Consider the following 14,011-nt stretch of genomic DNA (forward strand, 5'->3'; position numbering starts at 1 on the left):
GTTCTGCGCAGTACCTGGCAAAACGCTGCCCTTGGAACGGGGCTCCATTGTCTGAGCAGATCTCAAGTGGGAAGCCGTGGGTGGCGAAAATTTTGTCCATGGCCAGGATGGTGTGATCGCTGGCGGTGGATTCCACGAGTTCCACCTCCGGGTACCTCGACCACTGGTCTGTCACTACTAAGAAGTATAGGCCTCTACCGGTCGAGCCGAAGTCTGCGTGAACAGTACCCCACGGCACGTCGCTCCGTTCCATGGCTCGAATGGGCGGGCTCTTTTCCGCGGGACTCGCGGCTTGGCAGGGGATGCAGGTCCTTACGAATTCGGTCACCCTGTGTTCCAGGTCGGGGAACCAGACCTTCAGCCTTAGGCGCGCCTTCATCTTAGCCATGCCTTGATGCCCTGTGTGGGCTAGCTGGAGGACTCTCGTGACCAGGGACCTGGGGATCACGATCTGGTCTCCCCGCAGTAGCAGGCCGTCCGTGGACACCGAGAGCTCGTGTCGAGCCTTCCACAGTAGTTGTAGGTCTCTCTGCACCTCTGGGTTTCTTCTGGCGTTGTTCAGGAGGACGTCCCGCCATTCCCCCGTGGCTACCGCTCTTTTCACTCGCAGGAATGCCTCGTCAGAGTTCAAGTCATCCGCAATGTCCTCCCTCGACAGGGCTACTGGCAGGGCTGATTCAACGACGAGATGCACTGCGTCCCCAGCGTCAGACAACTCCACAGGATTCTGGGCGTTTCTCGTGCCTGGGTGGCGGGACAGGTAGTCCGCGGGGTTATGGGTGCCTGGGCGGTACACCAACCTGACGCCGTATTCGATGAGTGACAGCATCCATCTTTCGATACGGGGAGGCGGCTTGGAAGATGTGCCAGACAGGATGGGAATCAGGGGTTTATGGTCTGTGACCACGACAACAGGTTTGCCGAGGATGTATATCCTGAAGTGTTTGCACCCCCATAGGATGGCAAGGGCCTCTCTCTCAATTTGTGAATAGCGCCTTTCCGTGTCGGTGAGGGCCTTGCTGGCGTACGCTATGGGTCTCATGGCCCCCAGTTCGTCGGCCTGCATGAGGACTGCCCCTAGTCCTACAGGGCTGGCGTCAACTACGATCTCTGATTCCCGGCTGGGGTGGAAATAGGCCATTGTCTCCTGCTCTGACAGGGCCTCTTTGATGGCATTGAAGGATCTTTGTTCAGTCGCTGTCCATTGCCACGGCACGTCATTTCTGGTAAGTGCCCTCAGTGGTTCTGATAGGGAGGCCAGGTCTTTGATGAATCGGCCGCAGTAATTGACCATCCCCAAGAAGCTCCGAACTTCTGCTGGAGATGTGGGTGGAGGTGCATCTCTTATGTCTTTTACTTTTCCAGGGTCTGGGGAAATGCCGCCTGCATGAAAAGTGAACCCGAAGAATTCCAGCCGGTCTTTAAGGAACTTGCACTTTTCTTGGTGCAGGGTTAGTCCTACCGCCTGGAGCCTCTCAAACGTGCGCTCTAGCCTTTTGAGGTGTTCGCTCTCTGACTTGGCGAAGACTAGAATGTCGTCGGACATGTTAATGACACCCTTCAGACCGGACAACGCTCCTCTTATGGCGTTCTGGAAGACCTCAGCCGCGGATGAGATCCCAAAGTTAAGTCTCTTGTACTGGTACAACCCCTCGTGCGTCGTGAACGTCGTAATGTACCTCGACTCGGGGTGCAGTTCCAGTTGATGGTAGCCGGATCTGAGGTCCAGTTTGGAGAAGACTTTGGCTCCTTGGAGTTCACCGACGATATCATCCAGGGTGGGTGTGAGGTGGCGCTCCCTTTTGATGGCGGCATTTGGGAGCCTCATTTCCACGCAGATGCGCACGGCCCCTGGTTGTTTCGGCTTTGGGGCTACTACGATGGGCGAAACCCAAGGGGTGGGGCCTTCTACCCGTTCGATGATGTCTCGGTCAATCAGCTGTTGCAACTCCTCCTCCACTTGGGCCCTCAGGTGAAAGGGAATTCGGCGGTGTTTGAGGGCTGTCGGCCTTACAGACTTGTCGATGTGCAGGCGAATAGGGTCTGCGTTCAGTTTGCCGATGCCCTTGAAGAGACTCTCGAACTTGTGTAGCATGCTTTTCAGGTCGGCGTGGTATACCCCAAATGTGAAATGGACAATGTCGAGCGCTTCCGACGCTGCACAGCTCAGCAAGGAATGTGGGCTGACGTCGGTGACGAAGAATCTCGCTTTGATGGAGTTTTGCCCATGAGAGACTGGGGCGACAAACGCACCCTGGATGGGTAAGGGAGTGTCTCCACCGAATGCATATATCCTTGCTGTGGATGTTGACAGTTCTGGTGGGCCTGGCAGGGCTACATAATGTTCGGTGGCTAGCACGCAGACTGAAGCTTCGGTGTCAATAAGGATGGGGGTGTGAATGTCGTTGATGTTGACGGTGCACGTGGGTTGGCGCCTCGTGCTGGGACCTTTCGCGATGCTGGAGATGAAGAAGACTTCTTCCTCCTCCTCTTCTTCTTCCGCGAGGTCTAGGTCCTGCAGGCCCTGATCAATCGAGGAGATGCATCTCACTCTGCGAGTACCACCTCGCCCCACTCTCTCTGGTCCTCTCGCTGCTGCAACAGGGGAGGCCGCACGGCACATTCTGGCAAAGTGACCCGGTGTTCCGCACCGGGCGCATGTCCTCGACTTCGCCGGGCAGTCACCGCTGTGGGGGAGGTCATACCCACAGTTCGAGCACGATGGGGCGTTGCTTGGTGTGGACGTGGTGTCAGGCCTTTTCGGCGCCCATCTCGACCTACCCGCAGCTGACCGTCCTACTGCGAATGCGTCTTCGTTGTGTCCTGGTCGCGAGGCAGCGTCCATTTTCGCGCCTCTGGCCTCTGCTAGCTCATGTGCTCTGCCCAGGTCTAGGATCTGCTGGAGGGTCAGGCCAGGCTCCCTCAATACTTGCCTCCGAAGTTTTCCGGAGCTGCACCCCTGCAGTAGTTGGTTGCGGACCATTTCCTCCTCGTTGGCCCATCTGCAGGAGGTCGCCAGGTGTCTCAGGCGGGCGCAGAATTTGTCTAGGGGCTCATCGTCCAATTGTCTCTCAGCGCCCATGACAAACCTGTCGAAGTCTACATTGGCCATGGGTAGGAAGTGGTCTTTGAGTGCCTGCTTGACCGCGTCGTATGTGACCACGGGGATGACGAGGGAGTCGTAGATCTTGTGGACTTCTGCGCCTGCCGAATAGATCATGGTTGCAATCTTTTCGTCATCATCGTCTACCCCAGGTGCCCTAAAGAACATGTCCAGTCTTTTGACCCACAATAGCCACTTCGGGCCTAGCTTGGAAGGGGGGCCAGTGGCATCGAATTGCGTCATGGGGGCTAGGGAGCTGCGAGCTCTGCGGGGGATTGGGGCTGCGGCACCCTCATCGTCAGCACCTTCACCCATTTCAGTGCCAAGTACTCACAGTTGGCTGTCTCGGGAGAGGATGGCTTATCTCGGCCTCGTGGTAGGGTTGGGTGCGAAATCCCCTTCTTTCTTCTCAGTTGCCACAGTCTTGCGCCTGCAGGACTGTGGGCGTTCCAAAATTATTCTTTGGTGTCTTCCGACGCCGTTGGCGAGTGGCGCACGAGCACCCTGTTGGGCCGCAACCACTGTCGCCACGTGTGACGGGGAGCGGGTGAAAGAGAAAATGGCCGCCGGTGCTCCGTGGGTCCGTGACACGGCAGACTTCCGTCACTCCGTGGTCGTCGGGCACGGAAGTGGACCGTACCTCCTCGTCGCCAGTGTTGTGATCGGAGGGCCCACTGTGGTAGAGTGCGGGCCCCTCCTAGCTCTGGGGCCCTGCGCGCAGATGGATCGCGCAAGAACGGACACTGGAGACGTCCGCCTGTTCCGGCGCTCCGGCGCGAACTGCCTCCGGGCGCCGCCTTTATTAACTGGCGCGCATGCGCCGGCTCGCGGGCCGCGCATGCGCGTTACGTGTACCACATACACAACACCATCTACTGTGCTGTCTCTGCCTCTCATGCTCTCTGATCCCTTTTCAGTCCCCCATCTACTGGGCGGTCTCTGCCTCCTGTGCTGCTGTTTTTGTCTTTCTTTTGGTGTCTCGTCCTCCTCTGCTACCACTGCTGGCTCTTCCTCCTGTTCTGCCTCTGCCTCTTGTGCTCTCTGTAACTGCTTCCAGCTCTGCCTCCTGTGCCATCTCTGCCTCTCATGCTTTCAGATCCCTTTTCAGTCCCCCATCTCCTGTGCCGTCTCTGCCTTCTGTATTGGCAGTTCCTGCTTCAATCTCTGCCTCCTGTGTTGTCTCTGCCTGTTGTGCTCTCTGATCCCCTTTCAGTCCCCCATCTCCTGGCGGTCTCTGCCTCCTGTGCTGTCTCTGCCACTTGTGCTCTCTGATCCCTTTTCAGTCCCCCATCTCCTGTGCGGTCTCTGCCTCCTCTACTGCTGCTTTCGTGTTTCTTTTGGTGTCTCGTCCTCCTCTGCTAACACTGTAGTCTCTGCCTCCTGTGCTGTCTCTGCCTCTTGTGCTGTCTCTGCCTCCTGTGCTGGCTGTTCCTGCTTCCATCTCTGCCTCCTGTGCTGTCTCTGATCCCTTTTCAGTCCCCCATCTCCTGTGCTGTCTCTGCCTCTCATGCTCTCTGATCCCCCTTCAGTCCCCCATCTCCTGTGCTGTCTCTGCCTCCTGTGTGGTCTCTGCCTCCTCTGCTGCTGCTATTTTCGTATTTCTTTTGGTGTCTCGTCCTCCTCTGCTACCCCTTTAGTCTCTGCCTCCCGTGCTGTCTCTGTCTCCTGTACTCACTTCTCATTCTTCAGTCCAGATGTCGCCCTCATGTTTCTGGCCCTGGCCTGGCGGCATGTTTACATTCCTTAAATCCAAGCCAAGGAAGGGCCACTTGCTTTTCTTTCTACCACTCCTATGTCAGCAGCATATATGATGGCATGTAGACCCAGTATTCAGCTCTGGGCATATTGCCTTACTTTTGCAAACAGTATTGCAGCTTCAGCCATTGATGGGGGTGCAGCCTTCACTGTGGGTCTGCACCCTGGCCTCTCTAACTGGCATTAGATCACCTTGTGCCCGGGTGCTAACGATGGCTTGCGCCTGGACTCGCTTGCTACACTGCTTATAACTAAGTATAAAATAAGCATAGATCGGTGCCCACCCCTCCCCGCCTCCCCCCCGATTCTTCAGTCCCCACTTGCAACCCCGTCCCTATAACCCAACCCAGCTGTAAACATAGGGGTGCGAGCCAACCCGAAAATAGAATAGATGCCAGCTCCTTCCTGCCAAGGAGATGGACCTCCCCCCTTCCTGCCGCAGGAGATGGGCCTCCCCCTTCCTGCCGCAGGAGATGGGCCTCCCCCCTTCCTGCCGCAGGAGATGGGCCTCCCCCCTTCCTGCCACAGGAGATGGGCCTCTCCCCTTCCTGCCACAGGAGATGGGCCTCTCCCCTGAGTGCCTACCGTTGCCAGCCCCCCAATGGACCACAGGCACCAAGGTGGACTTCGAAAGGGGACCCCTAAGCATAAAATGAGAAATGAACATTAATGACTAAACCATTTAGCACTGCTATTCTCCCCCCCCCCCATCATCTCATTAGTTGTGTCAAGAGTATCCAATGGAAAGAAAGTCTCAGGAGTGATCTCCCTCATCTCATTAGTTGTGTCAAGAGTATCCAACGGAAAGAAAGTCTCAGGAGTGATCTCCATCATCTCATTAGTTGTGTCACGAGTATCCAATGGAAAGAAAGTCTCAGGAGTGATCTCCCTCATCTCATTAGTTGTGTCAAGAGTATCCAACGGAAAGAAAGTCTCAGGAGTGATCTCCCTCATCTCATTAGTTGTGTCAAGAGTATCCAATGGAAAGAAAGTCTCAAGAGTGATCTCCCTGATCTCCAGAGCTGTGATTAAAGGACCAAATGGGAAGGTTGCACCTCAAGTGATTTTCCTCATCCCAGTTGTTGTGTCAAAGAGACTTAAGAGCGAAGAACATAAGGCTCTCTCAACAATCGATTCTCAAGAGGGACATTTAGGCTAGAGAGCCTCATGAGAACGGTCTTCTTTCTCAGAGTCTTAGAAGGAATCCAGGACACTATGGGAACAGCTTACCTTGTTCTCATTGACAAGAGAAAGATAAAGAAAGTCAAGGAATAACTGTACATTGGAAGCAAAAGGAGTGCATGGCCTTTAAACAAGTCTGGCTTGTTGTCCCATAGGACTCTGGAGTGAGGACGGTGCCGTTGCTTCTGTGACGACTCTGCCTCTCGGTGCCACTGCGCCCGCCGGAGTCAGACCTGGTGGGCGCAGCGGACCCGGCAGGCAGACTCGTAGTGTGGCGGTCCAGAAACAAGGGTGCCAGTGAGCTTACCAGCACCCATGTTTCTGGAGCACCACACTTTTAATGAGGCCCAATGTCTTTTATTAGTGGTAGGGCTAGAGTAGGCTTGTTTGGACAGAGGATGGAGTTAGTGAGTTTGACAACCACCCTGACGATGAGCACCCAAGGTATTCTTTAGTTAGGTTGGGAAGACCCTTTGGCAATAGGGAAGAGAGGTTTTTTCCATTATTATTTAAATAAAGATTATTGAACATGCCACCCCTTTATCCGACTCCTTCCTCCAGCATGCCGTAGTGGCCGCTGTTATATATTGTAATGGCAACATCTTCCCCAGCTATTGTGCCACTTCTGTGATTTACAAACTATTACATTACATAATCTAAACAGCACTTTGTTCACAGCTCATTCTTGTGGCTCTGAGAGCCAAGCTCAGACTTCTAGCTTGGCTCGCCCTACGGATTGTGTGGTTTTTCCACCTCTCGAGACATTCTGCTGTTCTGAGGCGCAGAGTTTCCCTCTGCTCTTGAACTGCAGAGAGAAGGCTGCTGAGCCACAGGGAAGCGGCATAGAGGTTCTCTCTGCTCTTGTACTGCAGAGAGAAGGCTGCTGAGCCACAGGGAAGCTGCTGCTGCTCTGAGGCGTAGAGCTTGTCTCTGCTCTTGCCCTGCAGAGAGAAGGCTGCTGAGCCACAGGGAAGCTGCTGCTGCTCTGAGGCGCAGAGTTTCCCTCTGCTCTTGTACTGCAGAGAGAAGGCTGCTGTGCCACTCGGAAGCTGATGCTGCTCTGAGGCGCAGAGTTTTCCTCTGCTCTTGCACTGCAGAGAGAAGGCTGCTGAGCCACAGGGAAGCGGCATAGAGGTTCTCTCTGCTCTTGCACTGCAGAGAGAAGGCTGCAGGCCACAGGGAAACTGCTGCTGCTCTGAGGCATAGAGGTTCTCTCTGCTCTTGCACTGCAGAGAGAAGGCTTCTGAGCCACTGTGAAGCTGCTGCTGCTCTGAGGCGTAGAGGCTCTCTCTGCTCTTGCCTCCTCCACAGGGGCCTGCAGCCATAGGTCCCCACCACTGTTTGCGGAGGGGCCCCACTGCAGTAAGTAACAGGGATTAAGTGAAGCGGAGCCAAGAACATGTATGGTGTTGCGTTGGAGCACACAATACGCTACTCATGCATAGAATTAAAGTACTGTGTGGTGTGAGGAGTGTGAGAAACCAAAGGGTTCTCACTCCTACTCCCCTTGCACACTCTATGCAGGTGGCCAGGGAAAGCCCATCGCCATTGGATCCTGACCGTGGGGGGTGGGGGAATGATGGAGGATCATCTGGCTGGAGGACCCTTGGGGATGGTAAGTGAGGTACCTTTGTGCGAGACATGCTATACCCCTTTTTCTTAGGAAAGTCAACCTGATCTTCCCCTGACATTTATGGGTCACTGTAAATGTATTCTACTTCTCTCCCCCTTTAAGAATGTATGACAATAGTGAGACTAAGAAGAAGCAACTAGGAGCTATGAAGATTACCTCCATTACCAATTCACGTACTGGGACGAAGAAGAGGCCTGAAGGTCAGACATGTCCCATCAATTCACTTAATTAGGCCAGGCAAGGCAAGCCCTTAACCATCACCTGTATCCTGTTATCCGGGGCTACATGCAGAACAGAGAGTACGGGACAGAGTATGAGACAGAGCATGGGTCGGAGTACAAACAGGAGAACCAGAGTGGATGCCGAAGGAGAGGAGGAGCCCAGATGCCAAGACGCCAGAGGAAACCCTTGGGATGCCGCTGGACTGTACATGCGGATCCAAAGCTAGCAGCAAGCACTGCATTAAGGCGGAGGCAGAGCTCCATACATTAGCCGGCGAGTGCGAAGAGAATCAGCCGGCTATTTGGCGGTCCCTCGGGAGGACGAAACAAAGCAAAGGAGCTGCCAAGACACTTATAATACCCGGGGCACTCAAAGGAGGAAGTACAGATAATAGCGGTTAATGCAATACGACCAAATTGAATGAAACTGAACACGTTACTACTACTGAATACCAAAACTGGATAAAATATATTGAATCAAATGAAATAAGTGAAAGTAACTTCCTGCATTAAACAAAATGGATCAAGTTACTTTTATTGAACATCGAACTGAACAAAATAAGTAAAAGCAACAGATCGCAATGAACGAAAAGGACCACGTTGCTCATATTAAACTGAATGAAAACAAGTGAAAATAACCGTTTTGAATATCATATTGAATGAGCTGAACAAATCTCACATTTATTGAACACTATTTGGAATACAGCAAGTAAGCTGACCTTTCTTTTGAACACAGAACTGAAAGATGGAAACCAAGAGATATTTGATTTTATTGAAAGCAACACAGATTACGAACTGAACTATTCATATGAATGCAATGGTGCAAGATGAACCAGCTTTGATGAACATTAAAGTAAAAGTCCAAAGAAAGCTACATATAAAGAAAGAAACAAATGTGTTAAGTTGTGAAGCTGAACTTTTTAAAGAACTGGCTACTAAGTCTAATAATGAGCTTTGAAGGAGACCTGGAAGTTCCTGTTTGCTTGACCTGTAATGGGTGGACCCTGTGGTCTGAAACTGCTCCTTGACCATAGAACTCCTTTATGCCAACAAGGAAGCTTTCTGCGGTGAAAGCAGGAAATGGACACTTGATAACCATCAGACTTGCTGTGGTGAAAGCAGGAAATGGACACTTGATAACCATCAGACTTGCTGTGGTGAAAGCAGGAAATGGACACTTGATAACCATCAGACTTGCTGTGGTGAAAGCAGGAAATCGACACTTGATAACCATCAGACTTGCTGTGGTGAAAGCAGGAAATGGACACTTGATAACCGTCAGACTTGCTGTGGTGAAAGCAGGAAATCGACTCTTGATAACCATCAGACTAGCCGTGGTGAAAGCAGGAAATCGACTCTTGATAACCATCAGACTTGCTGTGGTGAAAGCAGGAAATCGACTCTTGATAACCATCAGACTTGCTGTGGTGAAAGCAGGAAATCGACACTTGATAACCATCAGACTTGCTGTGGTGAAAGCAGGAAATGGACACTTGATAACCATCAGACTTGCTGTGGTGAAAGCAGGAAATGGACTCTTGATAACCATCAGACTTGCTGTGGTGAAAGCAGGAAATGGACACTTGATACCCATCAGACTAGCCGTGGTGAAAGCAGGAAATGGACACTTGATAACCATCAGACTTGCTGTGGTGAAAGCAGGAAATGGACTCTTGATGACCATCAGACTTGCTGTGGTGAAAGCAGGAAATGGACACTTGATAACCATCAGCCCTACTGTGGTGAAAGCAGGAAATGGACACTTGATAACCATCAGCCCTGCTGTGGTGAAAGCTGGAAATCGACTCTTAATAACCATCAGATTTGCTGTGGTGAAAGCAGGAAATGGACACTTGATAACCATCAGACTTGCTGTGGTGAAAGCAGGAAATCGACTCTTGATAACCATCAGACTTGCTGTGGTGAAAGCAGGAAATGGACACTTGATAACCATCAGACTTGCTGTGGTGAAAGCAGGAAATCGACTCTTGATAACCATCAGACTTGCTGTGGTGAAAGCAGGAAATCGACTCTTGATAACCATCAGACTTGCTGTGGTGAAAGCAGGAAATCGACTCTTGATAACCACCAGACTTGCTGTGGTGAAAGCAGGAAATGGACACTTGATAACCATCAGACTTGCTGTGGTGAAAGCAGGAAATGGACACTTGATAACCATCAGACTTGCTGTGGTGAAAGCAGGAAATGGACTCTTGATAACCATCAGATCTGTGTAAGTCCAGTGGAAAGACTCAAAGCCTCAAGATATTCCCTTTTGATATTGGCTTTAAGCTTGGGGAAGGGACCACCAAGCTTTGGTGCCCTGAAACTGTGTTGCCTTGGAACTTTGTTGAACTCGGTGAAGGGCACACTAACCTTTATACTACTGTATTTCCTCACACATTCAAAGGAGGACAGATTGAACTTTGTGGTGAATGTAATGGCATTTGGGAGCAAAAGGCTGACGAGCAAGCCAGAGCTGGAAGTAGCTCAGAACGTTATGTTTGGAACACTATTTGAGTTATGGTTGATGTCCCTACACACATTGATTGTATTAGTTGAGGGGACAGGTATAGGATTTAGACACAGATAGATTTTTATGTTGAACCTACTGCCACTGATGTTTCTTCGTTTCTTTAGGTCGGGTAATCCCGCCTTAGTATAGGGCAAGTGAGGCCTTACTCCATCCTGACTTTTATTTCATAAAACATTGTTCATTGTTCCTTTGAATCTGTTCACTGTGTCTCCTTCCATGATGCCAACCTCCCAGGAGTCAGAAATTGTCATGTTTTTGGTTAAACACATTTATTAAATATAAATGGGTTGGGTAAATCCCTCTCTGGCCCTATTCTAAAGAAGAACGTCCCTACTTAGAAACCAAAAACGAAGGATCTGTCTGTGTCAGGATGTCGATTACTGAAAAGCCGTCCTTCTGTCCAAAACGTCCTCTCTTGACCCTCACGCTACAAATAAAACCACACAGGGGTGCAAGGACATGTCTTTAACTTGATTTGGCAAAAGTATAAGAATAAATCCAAAGGAAATGTTCTCCAAGGTAAAGACCCTTGGCCCAGAGGGTGGTCCCCTTCCCCTGGATTCTTAAATAGGATGGCACACATGTCTCTTTAGCCAACAGCTCCTTTGTGTTTTTAATGGACTCACAATGTTTCTTTTATTTCTATTTATTTTATTGAGCATGTGTTCGGCGCTTTACACAACAGAATTGTGTTTCAAAGCCCCACAAGGCCAAATGGGAAGGGAACAGGGGAGTAATGACAATGGCAAAACAGTGAAATACAGTCATGGTCCTACTAGGCTTTGTGGCATTCGACTGTGCAAGTGCAGTGAGGAGAAGTGCAGGAGACAGGGAGGGAGGGCGGGGGGTGCAGAGGAGTGGGCAAGTGCTGGTGGAGGGACCAGGGGGGAAGTGCTAAGGGAAGCCAAGGAGGAGAACCTCAGGCTAAGTGCTAGTGCAAGGCGACTCCCAAGTGTGGGATGCAGAGCCGCCAAGCAGTGGCCCGCAAGGGCAGTGCAGTGGGGGGTGTGGGTGAGGTGCTGGTATCGACTGGGAAGAAGGGCCTGGAATCCTGTGAGATAAATGAGGATCTGGCCACCAGTCAACGCGGCAGTGGGGTGATTAGCAGAGAAGGTGAAGGGGGAATGAGGTAGAGAACAGCAGATTTTTTAGCAGTTTCTGGAACTTAAGGAGGTCCGGCTCAAGTCTGAGAGGGGCAGAGAGGCTGCTCCAAAGGGAAGCAGCAGCCGAGGACAGAGACCTGCCCCACACTCTCTGCTTGGAGAAGCGTCTGACCCTCAGAGAGTTGCAGTTAGAGCGTGTAGGGCTCTATCAGGGGAGTATTTAGGGAGTGAGAGATGGAGATAGCGTGGTCCTAGGCCCCAGAAGACCTTGTGGATAATGCAGAGGGTCTTGAATCTGATCCTTGCAGCCACTGGGAACCAGTGGAGAGATTTTAGGGCTGAAGAGATACAGTCCCTGGGCTTGAGGCCAAGGATAAGTCTTGCAGCCCTATTCTGGATTAGCTGGAGGGGGCGTAAGGAGGAAAGAGGGAGATTGAGAAAGAGACTGTTGCAGTAGTCCAACCTAGAGAGGACCAGAGCTCTGGAGACATTGAGTTTCTAGGGGAAGGTGGGGAACAGCTCCTGTTTAAGAAATACGTTCTGTAACAGTCTTTCTGTAGTATTTCTTTTAACTTTGCAGATCCCCTGGTATACTCTCCTGCCAGAAATATGTATGCAATTTCAGCTGCCTGGTGTACTCTCCTGCCAGGACTTTCCGTATAGTATTTTTCAGATTACCTGGTATACTCCCCTGCTGTGAACCTTTATACAATTTCAGCTGCCTGGTCTACTCATCTGCCAGGACTTGTTATGAGGTTCACAGTTCTTTGGCTATACCACAATACCATGAGGTGCTTGGTATATCTGTATATGATAACATTTGCTCAAACCTTTCCCCATACTGGCATCTCATGCATTTGTACTTGATTGGGGTTTGCCTTTGTACTTTGCCTTGACTGCATTCAAACAAACTTCTGGTATTTTCTGCATCAGCAATTTTGTACCATTCAAACATTTGTTGGTGCGCTTGTGGAACGCCCGGGGTCACCAGCTGATTTGGGCAGGCTCACCAGTTCCTTCCAGAATCTCTGATCCTGCTGTGTGGTTCCTTCATCCACTTAACACTCTGGAATATGCAGACGTTCTTCCAGCCTCCTGTGCAGCTCCACTGTCACACACCGGCTTTCTTAGAGAGGACCAGAGCTCTGGAGACATTGAGTTTCTAGGGGAAGGTGGGGAACAGCTCCTGTTTAAGGAATACGTTCTGTAACAGTCTTTCTGTAGTATTTCTTTTAACTTTGCAGATCCCCTGGTATACTCTCCTGCCAGAAATATTTATGCAATTTCAGCTGCCTGGTGTACTCTCCTGCCAGGACTTTCCATATAGTATTTTTCAGATTACCTGGTATACTCCCCTGCCGTGAACCTTTATACAATTTCAGCTGCCTGGTGTACTCATCTGCCAGGACTTGTTATGAGGTTCACAGTTCTTTGGCTATACCACAATACCATGAGGTGCTTGTTATATCTGTATATGATAACATTTGCTCAAACCTTTCCCCATACTGGCATCTCATGCATTTGTACTTGATTGGGGTTTGCCTTTGTACTTTGCTTTGACTGCATTCAAACAAACTTCTGGTATTTTCTGCATCAGCAATTTTGTACCATTCAAACATTTGTTGGTGCGCTTGTGGAACCAGCTGATTTGGGCAGGCTCACCAGTTCCTTCCAGAATCTCTGATCCTGCTGTGTGGTTCCTTCATCCACTTAACACTCTGGAATATGCAGACGTTCTTCCAGCCTCCTGTGCAGCTCCACTGTCACACGCCGGCTTTCCTTTTTGGGTCAGACTGGAGGACACTGTCTCTTCAAGCGGCTCAACATCCAGGAGCTCCTAAGTGGCTCCCAGTATCATCACAGCCCTTCTTGCTCAAACGCAGCATTTCTCCTCCTGACCTGGCAGTCTTCTCCGTCCCACCACCTCTGTCCGTGTGCCTCGCATTCATGAGCCTCAGCATGGGGTTCAACATCTTCTCCTGCGCTGCTCGATTCAGTTGTGCGGTGCCATCTTTAAATGTCCCAAGCGCTGAAGACTTGGAAAAACAACGAGCCTGCCTGTCACTTTACACAAACTCCCTCATCCTCCTCCTCGTCTCAGCACCTGGGTGGTGTCACTTTACCAAACTTCCTCCTCCTCCTCCTCCTCGTCTCTGTACCTGGGTGGTGTCACTTTACCAAACTTCCTCCTCCTCCTCGTCTCTGTACCTGGGTGGTGTCACTTTACCAAACTCCCTCATCCTCCTCCTCGTCTCAGCACCTGGGTGGTGTCACTTTACACAAACTCCCTCATCCTCCCCCTCGTCTCAGCACCTGGGTGGTGTCACTTTTCACAAACTCCCTCATCCTCGTCTCAGTACCTGGGTGGTGTCACTTTACAGAAACTCCCTCATCCTCCCCTTCGTCTCAGCACCTGGGTGGTTATGGGTGTTTGAGTCCATGTATGTCATTGGACTTTTTTAGAAGGTTTTTCTCAGA

At 51.0% G+C, this 14,011-nt stretch overlaps 1 protein-coding gene across 5 annotated transcripts in view; it reads left to right on the forward strand.

Annotated features, from left to right (window-relative positions):
- The window catches only part of LOC138522059 (antigen peptide transporter 2-like), a 268,133-nt gene that overhangs the window by 15,718 nt on the left and 238,404 nt on the right, over positions 1-14,011 (forward strand). The window lies entirely within an intron of this gene.

Source organism: Ambystoma mexicanum, chromosome 13 (genome assembly GCF_040938575.1).
Source record: "Ambystoma mexicanum isolate Mex_15411 chromosome 13, UKY_AmexF1_1, whole genome shotgun sequence".
Taxonomy (NCBI): domain Eukaryota; kingdom Metazoa; phylum Chordata; class Amphibia; order Caudata; family Ambystomatidae; genus Ambystoma; species Ambystoma mexicanum.